Consider the following 16554-nt stretch of genomic DNA (forward strand, 5'->3'; position numbering starts at 1 on the left):
ATCGGCTATGTGCCCACTTTTGGGTTACCAGGTGCATATTTTTAAAACGGTTTGAAATGATTTTAAATGGCCTAAATACACCAGTGCCCGCTATGGGAGGACCATAATACGGGCCCAAGTCAGTGGGGGCCGGCCTGAGGGATTTATGGAGGTTTTTAAAAAAGGTCTGAAAACTTTCTATGTTGAACTGTTCAGAAAATCGGCTATGTCCCTACTTTTGGGTTACCAGGTGCATATTTTTATAACGGTTTTGGGTTACCAGGTGCATATTTTTATAATGGTTTTAAATGCTTTTAGATGGGCTACATACACCCATGCCCGCTATAGGGGCACCAAACTGCGGGCACAAGTCAGTGGGGGCCGGCCTGAGGGATTTATGGAGCTTTTAAAAAATGTCTGGACTAATCCTCCCTTCCGTGCATCTGGTATTATTTTTGGGTTACCAGGTGCATATTTTTATAATGGTTTTAAATGATTTTAGATGGGCTACATACCTACATGCCCGCTATAGGGGCACCATATTGCGGGCACAAGTCAGTGGGGGCCGGCCTGAGGGATTTATGGAGCTTTTAAAAAATGTCTGTACTAATCCTCCCTTCCGTGCATCTGGTATTATTTTTGGGTTACCAGGTGCATATTTTTATAATGGTTTTAAATGATTTTAGATGGGCTACATACCTACATGCCCGCTATAGGGGCACCATACTGCGGGCACAAGTCAGTGGGGGCCGGCCTGAGGGATTTATGGAGCTTTTAAAAAAAGGTCTGAAAACTTTCTATGTTCAACTGTCCATAAAATCGGCTATGTGCCCACTTTTGGGTTACCAGGTGCATATTTTTAAAACGGTTTGAAATGATTTTAAATGGCCTAAATACACCAGTGCCCGCTATGGGAGGACCATAATACGGGCCCAAGTCAGTGGGGGCCGGCCTGAGGGATTTATGGAGGTTTTTAAAAAAGGTCTGAAAACTTTCTATGTTGAACTGTTCAGAAAATCGGCTATGTCCCTACTTTTGGGTTACCAGGTGCATATTTTTATAACGGTTTTGGGTTACCAGGTGCATATTTTTATAATGGTTTTAAATGCTTTTAGATGGGCTACATACACCCATGCCCGCTATAGGGGCACCAAACTGCGGGCACAAGTCAGTGGGGGCCGGCCTGAGGGATTTATGGAGCTTTTAAAAAATGTCTGGACTAATCCACCGTGCGCCTGGTATTATTTTTGGGTTACCAGGTGCATATTTTTATAATGGTTTTAAATGCTTTTAGATGGGCTACATACCTACATGCCCGACATGGAAGCAACATACTGCGGGCACAAGTCAGTGGGGGCCGGCCTGAGGGATTTATGGAGCTCTTAAAAAATGTCTGTACTAATCCTCCCTTCCGTGCACCTGGTATTATTTTTGGGTTACCAGGTGCATATTTTTATAATGGTTTTAAATGATTTTAGATGGGCTACATACCTACATGCCCGCTATAGGGGCACCATCTCGGTGGATGTCGACACGACGCAGGCTTGCTCCCTTGGTTCCGGGCGTTGTTCACCATATGACTGGTTGACTGCACCGCCGACTGCTCACTCTCGCCACTCAGATGCTTCTCCGGGGACCACTCGCTTTCAACAGACTGCATAAACCCAGAGTCGTCACCGGGCTCCAGCCGCTGTTCAATGCCGTTGTTAGGCTGCATACACTGGCTTGAGTAGGGCTGCTCTATCTCAGTCGAAACCCGGCTAGATTGCACAGCGTGCTTCCATGCTAAAGTCTTATTCTTAAGTCCATGGACAGTCTTAAAATGTTTGTCGAGCCGCGCGATATGCGTCTTGGTACAAAGTCCACAGTCATGTCGTTGTTTGCTGTTCATAGCTTCTCTCTCCTGCCTTCCTCCGTGTATGTTTGTTTCTACCAAGAAACCGAACCCTAATCGTGGGTCCTAATTATAGCCAGGTGTGGATACAGGCGTGGCATTGTTAATTGGACTGGAGGGAAATTGAAAGGTTAAGGCCACCTCGATGCCGCTATACTCCCATGACTGTGATGGGCCCGGTGTGTAGAGCGAAAGACTTTCAGTCAGGAGATCGGAGTTCGAGACCCATGTGGGGTGCTCTGATTTTTCCCCCCTAAACAAGGTCTTGAAAGGTTAAGGCCACCTCGTTGCCGCTATACTCACATGAGTGTGCTTGGCTCAGTGTGTAGAGCGTTAGACTATCACTCAGGAGATCGGAGTTCGAGACCGATGTGGGGTGCTTGGATTTCAATGCCAAAGTGCCATAATTGCAAACTAACCCTAATCCCCTCTGAAGAAAGCTATGAGGCTGAAACGTCAGGTCTTTGTTTGTCTTCTGTTTTTTTTTAAACCTTTTGAAAGTTCCTTTGACAGATGCCCTGCTTCATAAACCATACAAACAACAGCTATGGAACCTAGCGTATGAAGGCCTCTTGGACTAAATGCACTCGAAAAGCAAGTATCAGTGAGTACAAAGAACTGAACAGAGGACTAAGGTGAAGGACTTTTTAAAAATCTTTTAACCTTTTAACCTTTTACCTTTGAGCATTGCTAATTTTATGGACCATTTTCTTTGGTTGGTGAACTACCACCAAAGCAGGTGTGGATAGCACAACATCTAGGGACTTTCATGATGTTAATTGTTTACATGTTTTATGTTTTGTGTTTTTTATGAAAATGTGATTTTTTTTCTTTAGTTCTAGGTTGTTTTTTTTTAAACGGCCTTTGATATAGTGGAGACTCAGTTGAGATAACACTGTTGAGTACGGCTGTATTTTATTTTTTTATGGTGGGAGAGGATGATATTTCCTAGAGGAAATCGGTTTGGGCCTCTGGCCCAATCTATAGCATTGGGGGAGAATACACCCACCCTAGGCTCAGACATTCCCAAAACCTCTTTCGACCCTAAATTAACCAAACAATATTTTAAACTATTACAAGCTATCCACCATGCGGAAATTTTAACTGAATTGCAAAGGACCAGATCTTTTCCGCCTGGCATGATGAAACAGGTTGTTAGGCTTACAGCTTTTATCAAACCTTTCTCACCCAATTCAACCACCCTGGCACTGGTCAAGGAGAATACGGACCACTGGATGGACACCAATATGTGCATCTTGGTGGACCATTATGACTCAGTCCTGACAGCGGGGTTACTGGAGGTGGGGAGTTTTGATACCAATTCCTTTGAGCGAGCGGTTGCTTGGGCAAGGGCCAGATACAAGCGTAAATTCACTCAGTCTTCAGTGACAACGTTACAGGCGATGCTTCCTAAGGCCAGTGTGGGTGCTAGTGAGGTGGTAGGCCCAGGCCAGCTGACTATGGAGGCTTTTCCGCCCTTGTCCGGGGTCCTGTGTCCAGCTCCCAGTAACGTGGGGGGAATGGGAAATGGTAGTCCGGCCAGTGGGCTAGTCAATGGTGGGGCTAAAAACAGACCTAAAAGGAGCCCCCCTAGGAGGTCTCCCAGTCTACCAACTCTAGAGCAGGAGCAGGGGAAAACTAGTCTAGTCATGGCTGATATACATTCCCCGAGACCCCAAGTACTTGCTGGAGACCCACTGACCACAGAGCTAGTGCCAGGTGGGGTGGATATTGGGAAACAAACACAGGTGAACTCTGCTTTTGTTCACAGTCCTAAGAGGCTTTTATATAGTAATGTCATTTTAACATGCAGTAATACTATTTCCTCTTTATCTGACTCTGGCCAGGAGGTCCCCGGAGTTGGAGGGGAGCGGGACCCGTGTGGGGCTGCCCTTGGGACCCGAGAGGGGGATGAACATATGATGATAAGTGACGACAAAACGGAATCTTCCTTGAATACGTCCTTGTCTGAGCCCCCCGGGGAGTCCCACGTTGTGGCCGCTCCGGTCCTCCCGCTGCTGTTTTCTTCGGGGCCGCCACCTCTTGAATCAGGTCAGAGTAAAACATTGGGATCTGTTACAGCCGAAGTGAATCCAGGGGTTTCTTCTACCCCAGTGATTAATCTACCTGCCAGGAAGTCTATTTCTACCTGCCTTGAACCAGTTAGACACCCAAATTCTAATAGGAAAATTTGGGATTGGGAACTGACAATTAAAAAAACAGTTGTGATAATTGGAGACTCTAATATCTCACGGATACCTAGATTTACTGACCCTAGAGTGCAGGCAGATAGCTTCCCTGGTGCTACATTCCACCATCTAAAAGGGGTAGTAGAAAAGTTAGAACAACACCCAACAGTGGAGAAGGTGGTACTATCGGGGGGTTTAACTTCTTATGGCTGCAGCCCGACGTCGGTACACTTATGACAACAGCCAGCTCAAAGTGCAGGGCGCGAAATTCAAAATATATTTTTTTTAAATATTTAACTTTCACACATTAACAAGTCCAATACAGCATATGAAAGGTACACATCTTGTGAATCAAGCCAACATGTCTGATTTTTAAAATGTTTTACAGGGAAGACACAATATGTAAATCTATTAGCTAACCACGTTAGCAAAAGACACCACTATTTTTACTCCATCAGTTTTTTACTCCATCAGTAGCTATCACAAATTCGACCAAATAAAGATATAAATAGCCACTAACCAAGAAACAACTTCATCAGATGACAGTCTGATAACATATTTATTGTATAGCATATGTTTTGTTAGAAAAATGTGCATATTTCAGGTATAAATCATAGTTTACATTGCAGCTACAATCAGAAATTGCACCGAAAGCAGCCATAATATTTACAGACACCAACGTCAAATACCTAATTACTCATCATAAAACATTTCTGAAAAATACATAGTGTACAGCAATTGAAAGACAGGCATCTTGTGATTCCAGACAATATTTCCGATTTATCAAGTGTTTTACAGCGAAAACACAATAGAGCGTTATATTAGCGTACCACAATAGCCAAAAACACAAGCAATTTCCCATTAGCAAAAGTTAGCGATCGTAACAAACAAGCAAAAGATATATAATTTTTGACTAACCTTGATTTTCTTCATCAGATGACAGTCCTATAACATCAGGTTATACATACAGTTATGTTTTGTTCGAAAATGTGCATATTTAGAGCTGAAATCAGTGGTTACACATTCTGCTAACGTAGCATCTTTTTCCCACAACGTCTAAACAGCAACGATATTTTTCTGACACGTTTTCTGACACACATATTCTGACCAAATAGCTATTCATAAACATAAGTAAAAAATACATGTTGTATAGGAAATGATAGATCCATTAGCTCTTAATGACATCGCAGTGTTAGAATTCTAAAAAATAACTTCATTACGACATCCAGCTTCGGTATAGCTGAGTACCCCAAAGTTGGGCGCCCACGACTAATTCACATGAGAGAGATTAAAGTAGATGTCACACGTCAAAATTTTGATTGATGACCCTATGTGAACCTATGTGAACGCTATGTGAACCCTAAGTCCTGATGACGTGTGCATGCCCAAGGGCTGCCGGTCAGGCAAGCCTGGTGGTTAGGTGGGGGCTGGTTGGGTGAGTAAGGGTCCAGTTGTCAGGTCAACCGGTAATGATTTATGACCCAAGCCTGATTGGGGGCTGGGTGGTTGAGTAAGGGTCCAGTTGTCAGGTCAACCGGTAATGATTTATGACCCAAGCCTGATTTATGACCCTATGTAATGATTTATGACCCTAAGTCATGTAGAAGGGTGCATGCCAATATTTGGGTTTCAGGTCAGGACAACGTGGTGGTTAGGGGGGTAGGGTTGGGGGTAAGTAAGTGACCAGGTGTCAGGTCAACCTGTTACAGTTTCTCACGGTTTGGGGTGGTTAATGCCCCTTATAAAGCCCCAGAACAATTCCTGTTTAAGAGTGCACAAGATCTTAAGAATAACCATAGATTTTGGGATTGGTGACAAAGAAGTGATGACTGTAACAACTGAAGCAGGCCCTCGGGTTGCCCATAGAGCAAGGGCAAAGTATCAACCCGCAATATATGATGCGCCAAAAAAACGTTTTTTAAATGTGTATAGAACCCAAATACCTCCAGCAAATGCTCTGACAGATCAAGTGTTGATGTCTAATGGTCAGCAGTGGGGGTATCGGTTTGATTACCTGGCCTGTAGAGTGACCCTCTATACGGTAGCTGAAGGAGAAGAATATACAGACCAGACTGTAGGCTTGGAATATGGTGTTGAAGACTGGTCGGTTTTTCGCAAGGTTGTGTGTCCTGAACTGAGCCTTATCACCAAGGGGTATAGTGTGTTCACGGGCCACGAGACCCGTTGGGAAGGTACCCCTGACTCCTCAGGACAAATATTTCACAGGGTGAAAATACAAAGACAGAATGGCCGTCCGTGCGGCTGCGTGGAGTTCTATATCGGCAACGAGGCAATCCGAAACCACAACATTAGGGGTGGTGGCCTGACTGGGGATACCCGACTGCGTCTGCTTATTCCTTTTAAGAGTTGGGATGTAATGGAATTGAAAATGTTGCAACCGTTGGATGCTCTCTTTGTACAGAGCCAACAGCGGCAGAGCCTTGTTCATTTAAAGAAGTGCATAATATATACGAATCGTAAAGATTACGATGCAAAAGAGCCTCAAGAAGATACAGCGTCAGAAGAAAACTAAGTAAGCGGATGCTTTAACCCCGCCCCCCCAGATACCCAATGGCCTTGTTCTACAATAAAAAGAAAAAAGCAGCCAGTTCTTCATTTCAGCATACACCATGGATCTCCAGACCATCTACGAGGAAGCCACTACGTCATGGGGGCCCGACACTAAAGACTCTATGCCACGAAGCCCTACACTCTACGCACCCCTGGCAAGACCCGTGACACCCCCGACATTTACCCAGCCTGAGGATGTGTTTGATGGGGTGGCCAGTACTATTTTTGTGGATACCATCAAGGCCTCTGTAGCTACACTTTTAGACGTGGTGATTGGCGAATATATACGAGAAAAATGCATCGGCTGTGAGATCAATCATCCCAGCCAGCGTCGTCATCCTTGCCTCTACGACCCTCCTAGATACTACTTTTTCAATCATTTTGAGGAGCTGGTGAAAAGACTGTGGTCCTGCCGTTTTATACCAGCGCTGGTCATCGCCCTGGAGTCTATGGGTATTGTGCCGTCTATCCCTAGAGTTTACGGGGTAACCGAAGCCTTCCTACATGAACTGAAGGAGGCCATCTTCATCCACGAGAAACTCAAAGAAATCCGACACACCCTGGTGGACGACAACAAATACCGGGAAGCTGTGGTGGCTGATGTGATGCTTTTCTGGCTCAATAAATCCCAAGAGACCGAGTGACATTTTGTTATTTAGAGCTATGGGTAACTATGTGTCTACGATGTTTGAGCGAATAAATACCTTTTTTCTTTTGAGAGACCTTACATATGTTATGCATCAGATTATTGAAAATAAAGTGAACAAGGGATCGTTCTACACGACACACAATACCTGGGCTAATGTAGAGCGTTTGCTGAAAATGGAGCAAATCATGAAACAGGTCCGACATACGGGCGAGAGTTTACAATGGACACATATGGTATCAAGGCTTGTTGAGGATTCTGAAGAACTAGAAATAACTTTGGCTAAGATTTTACATTATTTGTTTGAACCACCCTTTAATGTGAATGTGTATCATATTTGTTGTTTATATACTTATATATCAGACGTGTGTGTTTTAAAAATTCAGCGACACAAAACTGTAAATCTAAACCATATATACAGGGTGTTGCATGCTGTGATTGTTGAGAAAACTGGGACTTGTATCTTGCAACAAATCCTGAATTGTCTGTATACGTAATACTTGTTGCATTCTTAAAATAAAAATTCACAAACTGAAATGTTGTCGTTATATGAAAGTGGCTCATTAACGTTATTGTACCTCAGAGAGGCAAGAAGGATGGCTGAGCAGCTGTTGAAAAACATATATTATAATCCCGCTAACCCCGGGTCTTATGGGGGTAAAGAGCGTTTACAGAGAGCTATAGTCGAAGAAACAGGTAGTCTGTTAAGCGATGCTAAAGTGAATGAATGGTTATCCGAGCAAGATGCCTACACTCTACATAAACCTGTAAGAAAACAATTTCCAAGAAATAGAGTTTTTTCTACGCACCCCTTATCCCAATTTCAGGCGGATCTATGTGACATGCAGTCCCTGGCCGATAAAAATGATGGAAAGCGCTACATGCTAACGGTTATAGATATTTTCTCTAAATTAGCCTATGTAAGGGTGTTAAAAAATAAGAGCGGGGCAGAGGTGACCAGGGCCTTTGAATCGATCTTGAAGGCAGGAGGCGCACCCAAGAAAGTGCAGACGGATGGCGGAAAATAATTTTTTAATAAAACATTTCAGAAGCTAATGAATAAGTATAATATAGTACATTTTGCTACAGGCTCTGATTTGAAAGCTTCGGTTGTGGAACGCTTTAATAGGACTTTGAAAGAGCGGATGTGGCGATATTTTACAGCTCACAACACCCACAGATATACAGACATAGTTCAGGATTTAGTAAACGGGTACAACCACAGCTTCCATAAGAGTATACGTATGAAGCCCTCTGAGGTCTCTTCGGAAAACTCTTTTCAAGTCTTTAAAAATATGTATGGTTTGTTCCCACTTCGCCGTAAGAAAAAAATGACTTTTAAATTCCTAGTGGGTGACTTGGTGCGTATATCAAAGTTGAGGGGTGTTTTCGACAAAAAATACGAACAAGGCTTTAGCTCGGAGTTGTTTACCGTTACAGAATGTCTGCCACGCATTCCCCCGGTCTACAAATTAAAAGATTATGACGGGGATCTTATAGAGGGATCTTTTTATGAAAAGGAATTACAGAAGGTCCAGTTGGGTAAAGACAAAGTCTTTCACGTGGAGGAGATTCTAGATCAGAAGAGAGAAAAGGGTAAAAAATGGTTGCTGGTCCGCTGGAAAAACTGGCCTCAAAAGTTCAACAGTTGGGTATTGGAGCATGATGTGGTGGAGGCAACGGGGATTAATTTAAACCCCTAGTCATGATAACTAGCGCATCAGTCGCGTGTACACAGTTGGGCATCATGGAACACAGCGGCTTCTACCTGACTCTCCCCAGTAATGCGTCGGCACAGATATATCGTAATAATCAGAGTTCGAATTATACAACCAATTTTCCAAAGCCTATAGAGTTATCAGAGGCTTGGGAAGTAGGTCTCAGCGAGATTACATACCCCCATAGTTGGTATAATATCAAAGCTAAGGACCGTGATTTTTATTGCAAAAGGTTATCGGAACCTGCAAAACTTATTAAGCTTAAAAAAGGTTTCTATAGAACCGTCGACAGGATCGTCTCAGAGTTGAATGAACACCTAACCCTGAACAAGATGGAAATATTCCTATTCTACAATCCAATCCATAAAAGGATACAAATCTCAGGGCCTGCTAACGGCGGTATAAAGACCAGCGGTAATTTAGCCTACATGTTGGGGATGGGTCCCAATAAATGGACGTATGTGAACGATAAATTATTCCCATTCCCTGCGGATATACATGCAGGATTTTACAACATATTTGTGTATACCGACATCATAACCTATCAAAGGGTCGGAGACACATGTGTGCCGCTCCTGCGAACAGTTCATATAGACGGAAAGGATGGGGACATCGTCACTGTCAATTATGACAAGCCGCACTACGTACATGTCAGCAAGAACTATATTGAAAACATTCTGGTTGAGCTTAAAACGGATCAGAACGAAAACATTGAATTTACTTATGGTAAAACGATTGTAAAACTCCACTTTAGACCCACCAAAACCTCTCTACATATATAATATCTGTATTATATTTATAAACATAATACAAATAAAAGAGTTATGGAGCACCATCAGCTCGACCCTAACCGTTATGTTTCATACTATGTGGATCAAGTTGGTAATGGACTACCAGGATATCATGGAGCACCGACAATGTATGGTGCGGGGATAGGCGGTATATTCCGTAACCTCTTTAGGATGGTTTTACCGTTTATGAAGAGGGGCTTCAGCATAGCCAAACCACATTTAAAATCCGCGGCTAAAAATATAGTAAGTGAGGTTGTAGCCAATGCTATGACCCGAAGGGCGTCACCAGATGTGGAGCATCAAGAAGGCTCGGGGCTTATGATATTGTCTCGAAGACCAAAAAAGAGACCCCCAGGTTTAAGACGCAGGCCGGCACCTAAAAAGCGGCGGTTAACTGTTAAAAGAACCTCAGTAAGTCAAAGACGTGATAAAGTGAGGAGGTCTGAACCAAAACAGGCTAAAAGAATACTAGGAAGTATTTTCTAAAAGAATAAGTGACATGGCTCTTTTACATCGAATGTCCTCTGAAGCTATAAAGACAGAACTCGATCTTTTCACGGCCCCGTTAACGCAGCATTCAATAGATAGATCCAGTTATGTGGAGATAGCCCCTCTCTCTGCTATTACCGATAACGGGCCTATCGAATTTTTCATACCAGGCCACGGTGACAACTATCTGGACCTCAACAACACCTTGGTGCATTTACGTCTAAAAGTGACCAAAAGAGATGGGTCTAATATTGCAGGCGATGCCAAAGTGAGTCTCATTAATTACCCCTTGGCCACCATTTTCTCCCAAGTTGATGTGACTTTGGGTGAACGCCTAATCAGTCAAAGCAGCGCCACATACCCTTATAGAGCCATCATGGAGTGTTTACTAAACTACTCCGAAGACACTCTCAAAACACAATTTAGCGCCGGGCTGTTTAGCAAGGATACTGCAGGAGCCTCTATGGAATCGACAGACCCTTCCACCGGTGCAAACAAAGGACTAGCGGCACGAGCTCGCTACTGCGCCGAATCTCGAGAGTTTCATTTGCTAGGCCCTATACACTCTGACATTTTCTTTCAAGAACGGTTACTCTTAAATTCGGTTGATTTAAGATTAAAATTAACCAGGGCCAAGGATGATTTTTGCCTGATGTCTCCCCAAGACGGGGATTTTAGTTTGAAAGTGTTGGGGGCCACCCTTTTTATTAAAAAAGTGTCTGTATCTCCGGCCGTACGCCTGGGTCACTCACATGCTTTGATGAAAGGAAATGCCCTTTACCCTCTCCAAAGAATTACCATGAAAACCTTTAGCATACCTGTGGGCAGTAGAATCTGCAGTCAAGAAAACCTATTTCTAGGCCCTTTACCTAGATATGTGGTTATAGGTCTGGTTGATCACGCCTCTAATACGGGGAGTTTAGATAAAAAAAACTTTAATTTTCAACACTTCAATGCAGAGTATGTAGCTCTCTGTCAGGACGGACGTCAGGTTCCGGCGAAGGCTTTCCAACCCCAATTTAATAACAACATATCTGTGCGAGAATTTTACAATCTATTCCTGGCTACAGGGCGACATCTAAAAGATCTCTCTTTACCTATTGACAGAAATGATTTTGCAGAGGGTTACACGTTGTATGCTTTCAATTTATCCCCTGATGATGACACCTCAGGAAATCTGTCTGTGGTGTCCCAAGGTAACCTCAGGCTGGAAATGCGTTTCCGTACACCTTTAGCCTGTACAGTTAGCATGATTGTTTACGCATGCTCTGATTCAATCTTGGAAGTGAATGCCCGAAGACAGGTCTTAGTGGATTATTATTAAGAACCTTTGAGCAAAGACATGAATACCCAAGAGTTGGACGGGCTCATGAGCCGCTTGATTGGAAAACAATTTTGTGGAGTGTTGGCTTGTGATGAATTACCTATTGAGATATGGCCTGAGAGGCCTGCAATGTTTATTGTCAATACCCATCCTAAACACATGCCTGGTGAACATTGGCTAGCTATGACATTAGAACAGGAAGGTGGACGAAAAATCTCAACTTTTTTTGATTCCTATGGCTTTCCCCCCGGTTTTTCACATTTCCCTAAATCTATTAAAGATTTTTTGACCCTAAACGGTACAAAGATCTACTACAGCATCAAACAAGTGCAAGATAACCTTTCCACTACATGCGGTCACCACTGTGTATTTTACCTGTGCCAAAGAGCCCGGGGAGTTTCTTTTGAAGATGTTATGTCTCTTTATAAGGATGATTTAAGAAGTAATGATAACCTTGTATCTTGTTTTGTTAGAAAATATCAAAAGTGTTCAAATGTGTGTCCTTTAAGAACGCGTAATCAAGGCGTATGCTCACGTCATATGTTTCAAGAATGCCACAAATGTTAACTTGCTTATTTTTCAAATAAAAAATTTATTGAATTTAATCATAGTCATTCAAAAGTCATTTTCAAAAGTCTAACCACCCCGAGAGATCGGGATTAGGAAAAGGTCCTGAGACGTTCATGGGAGTAAATGAGTTAGCATCATCGCTTTCATAGGGGGACGGTGTCGTTGGGGCATCTTTAGGGGTGCTGTATCTCGTTGAAGGCTTTTGTTTTAAAGCTTGAATCTGTTGACGAAGCTTATGGTTGGGTACACCGGAGAGGGGGATGTTGAGGATTGCCAGGGCCTTAAGAAAGTGACGCCAGCCGGGAGGCCTTCGGTCATCAGCAACCTTGTGGGCAGCCGTGGTACTTTTAAGCAAGTCCAGCATATGTGACCCCCTGACCACAGAGCCCTGAAGGATAAACTCTCCAGAGTCGTTCCAAGCAGCTATCCCCTTTGAGTCTTTTATCTTGTTCATAATGTATTTAACATTCTTCCTGTTACGTAAAGGCACATGTGTCAGTAGGTCATGCATAACTTTATCTTCAAATGGCATTTGAGCTTCACCAGACATATTATCTCCACTAGGTAAGATCGCCGGTACAGGCCTTACAGAGGCATGGCTATCGTTAGGTTCGACATCTGTTAAAGGGTCCGGTAGGGAAAGGGTTAAATGGTTAGTCTCTCTCTCCCCTTGCTTTACCCGAGTCAAATACCTTTGCATTAGGTTTGTGTATTTTTGAATCTTATCATAGGGGTTCAATCCTTTTCGGTTCAAAACATCCTTCATGGCCGTATCCAAATCATTTTCCGCTGTTTGTCTGATATCTTCAGGACCCTGCATTTGTTTTTTAAGTCTATCCAACTCTTGTTGAGGCACCAAGTACATTTTAGTGGCCATCACACCACGTGTTCAACCCCCACGTCTGGCCGCAATAAGGCTGGTGATGAAGGGCACGGCTATACTGAGTAAAGGTAGAAGAAAACCCCCAGACTGTTGTATACTATGTCTTTTCTTTTGAAGACTGGCCCTTTTATTGGCAAAGAGTTTGATCGCTGTCTTTTGTCTCTTTAATTTTTTCAATTGGTTCAGGGTGAGTGGAATGCGTCCTTTGAGAAGATTCAAAGCAATCTCACATAGGGCTAATATGAGATCTGAAGAACAGCGACCCAAGATGGCCTTCCGTTCTTTAGCTGTAGACCCAACTAGCCTTCTCAAGAGGGGCAGGTTTCTTTTTAAACGCAGAGACATAGCGTTTACTTTTTAGGAAGGTATGCAGCAGGCCTCTCCCCCGGAAACAGCCCTGTACGTAGCCTAAGGTGTTCTGGAGTATTTGCTTTTAAATCCACGATTAAATAAGAAAATGGCTCTTTGGTAGCGTCCTCATAGCTCTCCATAAAGTATGATTTCCGTCCAGGGTACATCTGCTGAGCTAGAGTGCTAATTTGCAGTTTGTCTCTAGGATTTTTAAACAATACCATGTAGTTGGCATTCAAGCTAATGGTCCGACTATTTTTACCTTGGTGAAACACATTCTGGACCAAGTAAAGCACGGACAGGTTTCTATGATGAGTATATTGGGTAAAAGCTCGTGCAATTTCGGGGTGTTCGCTACCAGCAAATAGCATATCGTCCAAAACCAGCAGATTATATTTATGTGGGGGGAGAAGTTCATCATCAGACAGAGATTCGGGTATTCCTTCAACAAACTTGATTTTTATTGTCTTCAATAATTCATCATACAGAGGTTGGTAACATGAATAACACCATACAATATTGTCAGGCTTTTGAGATAACACATGTTCAGAATTCTCTAAAATACTTTTTACAAAAAAAGTTTTACCACTGTTTGAAGGGCCTGCAATTAATGCTGAAAAAGGCAATTGTAGACGGGGGTCAAAACCCTCGACAGCAGTCATAATATCTTAAGCTTTAAGACACACTGGGGGCTTGTAGCATAAGTCAGTAGCCAAAGGGCAATGTGGTACCGTCAGGCAATAGCTGTCTCTTGTCATAGACTACCCTGAATCTTTTAGTGAGTGGTGCGTTTCTTAGATGGAACCCCTTTTTATCCCTCACTATTTTGTTGTAGGAGCTCAAAATCTCCAAGTCACTATTCCTGTCCTTTACGAACCCCTCGACCAAGCGCGTGATTGATTCCAAGTTTACACGCGGGGCATTTTCGTAGTTTTGAGTCACGCCTTTGGCTTTCAACACCACGTGATTGGCTTTAGTCCTAAAAGCATAGCTTTTTGGACCACATGAGGACCATTCTGTAATATGGTCACCCTCTTCGAGTTCACTAGTTAAACCCCCAAGATAGTTGCTAAGTGGGGGGTTCCAATCCCCCGGTTTGCTTACATAGACCACAGAGTCTGTGTCGTGGTAAAGAACCCGCCTCTGAAGCTGTTCCATGAGGGTGTACAGTTCAAGTCGGCCATAGGCTGTGGTAAATGCTGCAAGAAACACATTTACATTACCAGGGGGTAGAACCCACTTTTGGTGGCGCCTCCATTGCACCAATGCAATGTCTTGACTCAAGAAGGAAAAATGTGAAATTTCGTATTGGTCCGAAAAAACAAATTCCAAAAATTCTTCGGGGTCTTTAATGATCGAAGTTGTTAGCATATTGCATCTCTGCGCTAATTTCCCCCAAAGGGAGTTCAAGTACAATTTCGACACATTTCTTTTGGTTTTGTTGACCTCTATTCTGTCAGGGTCAAGAAGTATGCCTTCTCTGTCATGGTAGTCTTGAATGTATTTGTCTTTACTTTCTTGATCTGTGACCGATGCAGGATAGCCTGAAGCCATCTGCTTGCATCTCAAGAAGGTCTTGATGTACTCTTTAAAAAGTGTGTCTGATTTCCTGGAAAAGTTCCACACTTCAAAGATTTTGGCCACACGATACCCCTTCTCTAAAGCCTTAGAGAATTCTACGGTGACCCATACACCGGTCAGGGCTCTTTGTTGATCTGAGTGATCACATGGGTTTTCCTGGTTGTTGTTTTCACAGCATGTGCGACAAAGGGGGAAGAAAAGTTTTCCTTTAGGACCCTTGTACGGCAACACCGGTATAAACAGCCCCCTAGGAGGGTAGACAGTCGCTTTGATTAAACCAAAATAATTTTGGGGTTCGTCAAAGTCGCTGTGAATAATTTCAGGATGCCCTATAGGATAGAATGAGGAACTCATTACATGAGGATATAGGGATGTAAAATCTACATAGCCTATTGTCTCGTCGGGTTGAGCTACATAACGCAATGTCAAAGCATTGGTCCGGCCTCCAAACAAGGCCTGTCGCGGTTCCAGGGGCTCTGGAGGGTCATAATGGGTAAGGAAGGCCTTAACACTAGGATCCGCCTTTTTGAGGGCTGTCCATTCGTGCTCCCACAAAACCACAACTTTTAACCGGTAAGTAGCCTTTAAAGAATTCAGTTTGTCTTGAAACTCTTGGTACATTTCCCCAAAAGTCTTTTGGGTTAGGACACACATGGCCTGGGGGACAAAGCATAATTTACAACCGTGGAAGAAACAACCGTTGTACTCATACACTGTCTCAACCCCGTCAATCTGTGTGTATCCATCTACATGGTAAGGCCCAAACGCCTTCTCCCCCCGATTCAAAGCATGTTGGATAAAAATATCTTTATCCTGGGCCAAGTACTCCAACCATTGAATGGAACCACTAGAGTAGGCCTTGAATTGGCGTCGGTAGTTGTCTGGCGATGGGATAGCTATAGATGCAGGAGTTAGATAGTGTGTACGATAGGTTTTCATGCACGCTGATGCAATAGTTGTACAGCTCCAGGGGTCAATGCCCGCATCTTTGATTACCTCTTCTCTGAATCTGAGGCATCCTTCACGAAGTATAACAACGTCATTGTCACAGTATGATTCCATCTCTTTATGGAAATCAAAAGTTCCATGTCTTACGGTCTCGTACCATGTCATGAATCTCTCACGCTCTTTGGGAGACATTTGATCACACCCGTACATTTCGGGGGATGGATAAGAGCCTATATAATGTAGATTCTCCTCAGCTGTGAAGAAATGAGGGAAATAGCCTTTGACAGAGTTTTCAAAACCCAAGGCCTCTGGCATTTGAGCCAATCTCATGGGTAAGAAGCTTAAGCTGTCAATGTATCTCTGTTTGAAGGCGGGGTCAACAAAGCATAATATTTTACTCCCTTGAGCTATGACACTGGGGGCCACGCCTTGCTGTATCAAAGGGTTCAGAAGCATATAGGAGTCATAGGCTCTAGCATTGTGAGCTATAAACGTGAAGTTTCTGTACTGGGCTTTTCTAAAATGTTTTAGAAAGAGCTGTGCACAATTGGGTCCCTCGGCCGACCACTTTTCACCCTTGAAAGTCATGGTTGACACAAAAATAGGCAAATGAACCCCTG

Source organism: Salvelinus namaycush, chromosome 34, assembly GCF_016432855.1.
Source record: "Salvelinus namaycush isolate Seneca chromosome 34, SaNama_1.0, whole genome shotgun sequence".
NCBI classification, from domain to species: Eukaryota; Metazoa; Chordata; class Actinopteri; order Salmoniformes; family Salmonidae; genus Salvelinus; species Salvelinus namaycush.